Raw genomic sequence first — 8,571 nt, 5'->3', positions numbered from 1 at the left:
TGTTGATTTCATGTTCTTTGGATGAATACCCAGTAGTGGGATAGCTGGATCACATGGTATCTCTATTTTCAATTTTTTGAGAAATTTCCATACTGTTTTCCATAGTGGCTGCACCAGTTTGCATTCCCACCAGATGGGCGCTTTTGCCTGCTCCCTCCACACTGAGCCCTGGGGTGAAGTGAGGGGGTGAGTAGTGGCTGGGAGTACCTGTGCCTCATTAACAACTGCTCTTTTTGCTATAGTCTTGTAGGTTTCACGGACACCAGCCTCAGCAAAGCTGGCAGTTGGAAGTTCCTTCCCAACTGTGAGGCACTTTATCACAGATGGGGTTTATGGCAAGAGTGTGTCTCAGTCTTTCCTACCTATTTTAACGTATTTTCTTGTTTACTCGTGTGTCCCTGGGAGGAAGAAGTTCAGGAGCTTCCCATGTTGTCACCTTGGTTGAAACCTAAAAAATTTTTTGATTGGCTGGCAGGCATTATAAATTTTAAGTTGTTGGTTACTGAATTTTGTTGTCTGACTTTTAACAATGTTGGGCTTCGCTCTGACAGGCTGTTTTGCATGAAAATCCTTTTGATCAGGGTGAGTCTAGAGGAGGAATCAGCAAACTTTCTGTAAAAGGCCAGACAGTATCTATTTCAAGCTTTGCAGGCGATTTAGGCCCCTATCTCAACTAATCAACTCTGTTGTTGTGGCACAAAAACCTCCATAGATAATATGGAAATGAATGAGAAGAGCTATGTTCCAATAAAACTGTATTAACTAAATCAGGCAATGGGTCAGATTTGGTTCTTAGTTGGCCCCCCGGCCCCTAGTCTAGAGTAATCTATTCTATAAGAGCAGTTCAGCCCAAATACTAGAGCATGACCTTTCTTGCGGCTCTACTAAATGCCCCATGTATTTAATGAGGTGTCTTTACTTTGGTTGATGGGTTTTGGAAGGATCCATGGGTCTGTTAGGTACAGCAATTATTTGGCTTACAAGTACCTGGTAATTATTCTTTCCTCTGAAATTTTTCTTTGCCTACTCTCATGGAGTTTCACCCTACACATGCAGACTGCAGAGGATCCTTATGCAGATTTCCAGAGCTCTTTTTCTTTTTTTTTTTAAATGATATTTATTATTTTTTTAATTGTTTTACTGAGGAAGACTCACCCTGAGCTAACATCCACTGCCGATCTTACTCTTTTTGTATGTAAGTCACCACTACAGCATGGCCACTGACAGAGGAGCAGTATAGGTCCACACCGGGGAACCGAACCCAGGCCACTGAAGCGGAGTGCACTGAACTTAACCACTAGGCCACTGGGGATGGCCCCAGAGCTATTTTTCTATGTAACTCCCTCCTCACTGGTAATCTGCTTCCAATTACTCCAGCCACCTCAACCTCTCCATTCTCCAAACGCTGATTCTTCAAATCAAATAGTCCACACGGGTCTTTTGTGTTGGCCCTCCCTGCTCCAGGATTTAGAAATGGCCTGTAGGCAGAAAGTCAGGGTGATTGAGAGCAGTTACCTCCTCTGTTTCTTTTATTTCACAGTTTTGTGTTGACTGTTTTCCAGTATTTGAAAAGAAATGTTGAGTCTAATTTTCTAGTTGTTTATGGAAAGAAGTAAGACCTTAACTGGAAGCATAAGTCCTCTTATGAAGAGAAGAAATTCGCTACCTATTCATATTTTCTCCGAGGAAAACTGTTGGACACTTCTGAAAAAAAATACACAACAGGTAGATTACTGTTCTTCCCTATAATCTACAAGAAGTTAAAGGGGTGTAGAAGTTTTCCAGTGTTTTACGATGGCCGAGTTCTACTTTTGAAGTATATCTTAGGAACAGTTACTATAGCCAAAATGCTCTTATATATTAAGTTTGTGTGCTGCTTGTTTGGAGCATTAAAACCGCAATTATCTAAAAATGTTAAAAAATTTTAAATTTCATTGCATATTCTGACTGATTCTCCCAGCTAGAAATGTGGTAAGCAGGGAAATTTAAAAGAAAAGTCAAGTTTTAAGAGTGACTTTAGGAGTTTTTGCCTTACTGGTTGTTTTATATCTACATATTGTCACTTTGTTTCTAAAACAGATTATATTATTTTTAGTCTTTTTAATTCCCTCTTCCTTTTCCATTTGCTATTGCTGTTTTGGGATTTCAAGTATTAAACAAACTGCTTTCATTGTCACTTTCTTGAGAGAGATAGCTGGTGTATAGTCATAAACCTGCCCTGGCAATGTAATTAGTGATATAATCTCTCCTTCAAGCAAGCTTTTCTATCCAAGCAGAGAGAATTGAAGGCCCTGGTTATAATCATAGAGAGAAGCTAACAATGTAATCATGGTTAAATTTCTGAAATATACTTTGATTTAATTTGAGTATCCAAGTTTTATCTGGATTATTCAGGGTTCTCAAGAGAAAAAGAACCAATAAGATATATATGGAGAGAGAGAGAGAGAGAGAGAGAGAGGGATTTATTATAAGGAATTGGTGCACACAATTATGGAGGCTGGTGAATCCAAAATCTGCAGTGTGGACCAGCAGGCTCAAGACACAGGAGAGCCAATGGTGCAGATGAAGTGCAAAGGCAGTCTGCTAAAGAATTCTGTCCTGCTCTGGGAGGTTGATCTTTTTGTTTGTTCTATTCAGACCTTCAACTGATTTGGTGAAGCCCACCCACATTATAGAAGGCAATCTGATTGACCCAAAGTTCGTCAATTTAAATGCTAATTTCCTCTAAAAACAGCCTCTAAGTTGACACATAAAATTAACCACCACAATAGCATTTATATTAGTCCCTTAGGCCTTATTTAAATACTGACAAGAAGATGGACAACATACAATGAACATGCTTGATAAACTAACAAAGAAATGCTCGTTTTGTAGGATGTAATGGAGAAGAGGTGTTGTGAGGAAGAGGCAGAGGCTATAGAAGATGCATTAGAATGGGAAACATTCGAGAAGTTGAGATACAGGAAAACAGTAGCATATTTTTTGTTTTATATCATTAAATCTTTAGAGGGTCTACCATTGTCCCAAAGGCCTTACATGCTGGTGGCATATAAGAACAACTGTGAAGACTCATGAGCACTAATGACTTCAGATAATTCAAAGAATCATATGTGAAAACCCTACAATTAGTATGAAAATTAATTAGCAGTTTTAATCACGAAAGGGATAAGAGATTTTTCAACCTTACCCTTTGGTGTAAACATTCCTAAAGAGAAAGCACTATTATACACAACAATAATGAAATAATTAAACTTTGTTAAAGGAGTTCCTATTCTGCCTCCCAATCCACAGGAATCAGATTGATTTTTTTTCCGGGGCAAGGGGGCTTTTTCTGAACCTGTCTCATTGGTCCTAAGGCAGGAGCCAAAGAATTAGTGTCTTCCTGCCTGATTTGTGAGGAATTCACCACAGTTACCTTATTTTCTTTCTTCTTCTCCAGGAATACTTAGAATATGTAAAATTCCTATGCTCCCTTGATATTTATCTTGCACCCTCAAAGCTAAGTGCTTTCTCCAGCGATTAGGAATATTTTGGTTCATCTGTGCAGTCACACTGGGTGAAACTAGGAATAAAGAAGCAGAATCTTGCGCCTTTTGTGTCAAACGCAACACTCTTCCAGGTACTCCAAGATAACGGAGCCACCTCCATTTTCACAAGCTTCTAAAACTTTCGTTCAAAAACTGCCTCTCTTCAATATATGAAAAAATATGAAAACGGCTCTTAATTCATTTTTACTTTTTGTCTTCATTCTTTCAGAATAACCTGTAAAATATTCTTATAGCTCTCATACCACATTTTATTTTTATATCTGGAAACAATACCAAGACCGATGTAAATATCAGAGTGAATAGATGATGCTAGAGTAAAATCAACTAGATCTATTTTTATTAATCATTCAGATGTGCACTTTTAGGCTTTATATAGGAATCTACCCCATGGCAATATGAAAACATTTAGGTAAATGTTACTGAACATTATGTGCAATCATGTGATCCTTCATGAACATTTATATGAATCTTTCATTGCCCATCCAAATAAATGCCACATTGAGCATTCAATATGTTTGAATGTGCAATCTCTTACAACAAAAAATACTTTCTTCAAACCATAATGTTATACATTACCTTACTATGGGACTTTCCATATCATATTAGAGTACGATTCTGCACATATCATCTTGGGGATTTTATGCTATGCATCATGGGATGCTCCTATACAGTGGTGCCTGGATCAAGGGACCTGAGCTTTATTGTCCCACTGCACAGAGAATGTAGAGCAGAGGTGCTTGCCACTTACATGACTGTCTCTTATTTTGATAGTTTCATTTAGACAGTAAATCTCAGTGGCATTAAATGTGATCTGAAAGTCAAATATTGTAAAGGATTTACAAAATTAACAATGGGCTGCTTCAAACAGCAAGACGAACAAAATCCACTTAAAACTATAGATAGCATTTATTTTTTTCTTCATTTCTTTTTATTTTCCGTTAAGCCTTCAAGAATTAAACAGCCCATTTTTCTAAAGCTGACAGAGATATTGGGCTTGCTGAAGTTAGCCTTTGTAAGAAGTGTCAGAAATAAGCTGCCTTTTTGCTATAAAATCCTGGGTTTCTTGAAAGAAATATATCGTCTTTCTCATAGAAATGTTAAATAACAAAACTCAAACATGTGTAACTTAAAATAGCTGTCACATGTGTCACCGTTAATGACAGTACAGAATAAACCTAATGAAACCTGAACCAACTTACTTAATACTTCCAGAAATTATAGTGAAAACAAGAAGGAGAAAAGACCATAAAATCCTTATGAATGCAAAATCAAGAAGGAGTGACCAACAAATACAACGTCATTCTCAATGGATTTCTGTAGTGGATAATATGATGCACCAGTCAGACTCTCCCTGCAGGACTGAGACACTCATTCCTCCACCTTTTGGGAATGCCAGCAGCCGAGTCCCTCTCTAGAAATTTCCTTTAGCTGAAGAGAGCATTTATACTCAAGTCATGTCCCATCCTCAAGTGGAAACCTACCCATTGTCAACTCAACATTAGAGTGTTAAGTCATGTCTCCCTTGTCTCAAGGCCAGGCCACTCTAATGGACCATCCCAACTCCACTGCTTCCCATGAAACTATATAGGTTCATCCTTGTAACTGCATTGAAGTTCAGCTTCTCTCTCTGTCCAATTCCAGAGCCTCTACTCCTACAAAATGTTGATATTGAGAGTACTGCCCAAAATGCTTACCAGATGTAAATCTCCATCTCTGTTTTCCAGAGATCCTGACTTAAGAAAATTAGTGTCAGCAATGGTCTAAGTAATTAGTTTTTAATGTGGGATATTGAAGCTGGATGCCCTGTCAGCAAGCTGGCAAGGAGGACTCCATCGCTGGCAGTAGATGGAGCACTGCAATTAGAGCAGCGCATTTGTTACAACTCTCACCTGTGGTGGATTGCTTTGGTATGATGGTGCAAATGAACACACTCACAGGTGCATTATCTCAAGCTTTTGAGTGGCTGAGGGAAGTATTAGTTAGAGGGAAATCGCATCAGATGTCTCTGACTGAGTGGCTTTGATGCATCAGAGACCAATGAAAGGCTGTGGGTGATTAATCACCAATTGAAGGTGAAGTGTAAAATTCAGAAGGCCTCCTCCTTAGCAGCTTATAAAGAGACTCGTATCTCCTGCAGCTGGAGGCAGGAAAAAAACTGAGAATTTGGCCCAGGAATTAATTATAATAGCAGCAGAGAACCTTCCAGAGAATGTTGAATTGTCAGTCTTTCCAACAAAGGTTGTGCCAGTGATAGATTCCCGGTTGGAAAGAGTGAGACCCTGCGGCTTGAGTTGGGGACATTTGGGTTGATGAACTCATAAACATTAACTCCAGATCCCTTGAATCCTCTGGGCTTGAAGAAGAGGCATGCTTCTTCCTAGTAAGGGCTAGCATGCCACTGTTTCTTGAAAATGATGCAGTGATCACAGCCTCACAAGACATCAGGAATACCCCTCAAAACCTAGATGTAGCTCTGCTTTTAGCCTCCAAGCTGGGGAAGTGCTAGGCATGCTAAGGAAGATAAGGGACATATATCCCCAAGGGCACCTGAGGGGACCTCCCAATAAACATCTAGTAGGTTCCGCAGCTCCTAGTCAATATACTAGGAGCAGTTGCCTCCTGAGAGAGACTTGTTAAAAGTAAAGAGCATAGAGACAATGTTACATGAATACATATAGCTACATAGCCATAAAAACATAAATGTTAACCTGACTGTGTGGATTAAGAATGCTAAAGAATAAATCTGTCCATCAGAAAAGGTTAATATTAAACCAGAAACATCACAGACTAGAAACTTGAAGTTATAAGATTTGGCAGCTCCTCGGCAAGCACAGTCTTATGGAACTAGAGCTTTGACTATCAGCCTTCAAATACATTTAGCCCACTGGCAAACCCATCCCTATGCTGAGATGAATAAAACAAGCTATTAGCTTCAAGGGCTTAATAATGTAAGTCTCCCCTTTGACACATGGAGTACATGTGGAGTGATATATCTGAGTCAGTAAATTTGGTGGCCAGACACTGGATCCTGAAAAATTTACTGTAGAAGAATTGCCACTTTGTGAGGATTTCAACGATATGGACCAGCTAACCTTTCTTTTCTAACAGTATTATTCCTATTGCTTCACCTGTTTTTATTTTCTATGATTTTTTACAGAAAAATATTCTTGACACTTATTCTTTCTTTAAATCTCCTCTCCCTTTGGATCCTGCAGACTTTGTCAGCATTTGGATTTCCATCCACTGCAGATATATGTCTCTCCTCCAGTGTGGATTTATCTCCTGAGTATTAGTCTCTTAATGATTTACGTATTACATCTTTTTGTCTTGTGTGAGGTATCAATGCCACCTTCCAGTGCTAGATCTTATTTTTGCTGCTAAATTTTTGCTCTCTTCTCTTTCTAGTAAGGGCTTTACCCTGCTCATTTATGGATACATGGCATGCAGGGCCTTCCTGAAGGAGGTGCTACTTCACTCTCTCACTGATTTGGGGCTTGGCTACAGCACAAGCTTTAGCCCAAGGAATGTGAGAGAACATAATGTACAGAAATATCTGAGAAGAAACTGTAGAAGGCATCAAGAGTTTCTGCCAGCTTTCTTTTTGGATGTCCTAAATAAGGCTCACTTCTCGAGGCTGGAATCTGGAATGAGAAGACATGTGGAACAGAGCCACAGAAGTTGACCCATAGCCACTGGCATCTATCATGAGCAAGAAATAAATGTTTGTTGTAAGCCACTTTGATTTTGGGGTTGTTTGTTATTAAGTAATAACTAATAAAATTCACCTACTGGATAAGGAAATAATCAAAAAGAAATATTTTAACAGCAAATTTGAATCCATTTTAGATGATGTGTAATATGAGTGAAAAATACACTATTGAAATGAAAACAAAAATAAGATTAAGTTTATTTAAAATTCCTACTAATACAAAATAAGAAAAAAATCTTAAATAAGAAGGCATCTGCAATCCAGAGTTACTAACAAAACGATTTCTTTGCCTTTTGATTGTAATAATTTAGGATTAAGTAACTAGTCTTATGAATGAAATGATCACTTCTGAGCATTTGAGGAGAGATCTGTCCTTCTCCAGCAAGCCCTCACAAGTGAAGTCTGTTTTTCTTTGACATGTCACATAAGTCATGGCCAGTAATAGGGAAGATATCATTTTGGATTCCCCATTACATATACAAAACATCTCTCTATCTCCTTTGGAGCTTATGCCATCGATGGTATCTCCTTCTGCCACCCCTCATGCTGTCATCTACAAATCACCTATTCACTCCCAATAATTAAAGGCCTGCTCTGCTCATGTAATCCATCCTTACTCCTGTCATCATTCTTAGTGACTTTAAATAATCGTATAGATCATCCACCCAAAACCCTAGTCTTTCTCTGCTTCTTGCTTCTCTCACCTCTAGCAAAATTTGATTTCACCTAAACTTAGTCTCCCATTAGTCTCCCATTCCCACAGAAATTCTGTATCTTGCACTGGCATTAACTTATTTTCCCCTGAAATCCAAGTTGCAAGTGTCTCACTCTCTGAGTATATTCTCTCAACTTTTCAGCTCTCTTTCTCTGGTAGCCCCTTAAAATTACTTCTCTGTATTGAGATTTCATCCCATTGGGTTCTAGACTTTATCTTTATGCATCTATTCCCTTCTGTTTTAAACTCCCCTTTATGCCATCCTAGATTTGGTGGTTCATCATTATTTTCATGAAGTTTTAAGCACTTTCAACTCTTGTTTTCTCTCTCTCTGCCATACTTGTCTGGAAAACCTCCACCCTGCTTGAACCCAAGTAATACATTCTGTATCTAAAACCTGTATAACTCAACTCAACCTAAAATAGTCGTGTAACCATATTGACAGGCGTCTGTTTAAACTTGTGAGCTCAAGCCTCAGACAAGTAGCATTGCCTAAAAATAATACTTCGTGTCCTAAATAAGTTTGTTTTCCCAGGCTTTGGTATAAATATTTCAGAAATTTGATCTCAACAAATACCTTCTTATATGGTCTTCTATTT

This window comes from Diceros bicornis, chromosome 1 (genome assembly GCF_020826845.1).
Source record: "Diceros bicornis minor isolate mBicDic1 chromosome 1, mDicBic1.mat.cur, whole genome shotgun sequence".
NCBI classification, from domain to species: domain Eukaryota; kingdom Metazoa; phylum Chordata; class Mammalia; order Perissodactyla; family Rhinocerotidae; genus Diceros; species Diceros bicornis.
This window is presented reverse-complemented; position numbering follows the sequence as displayed.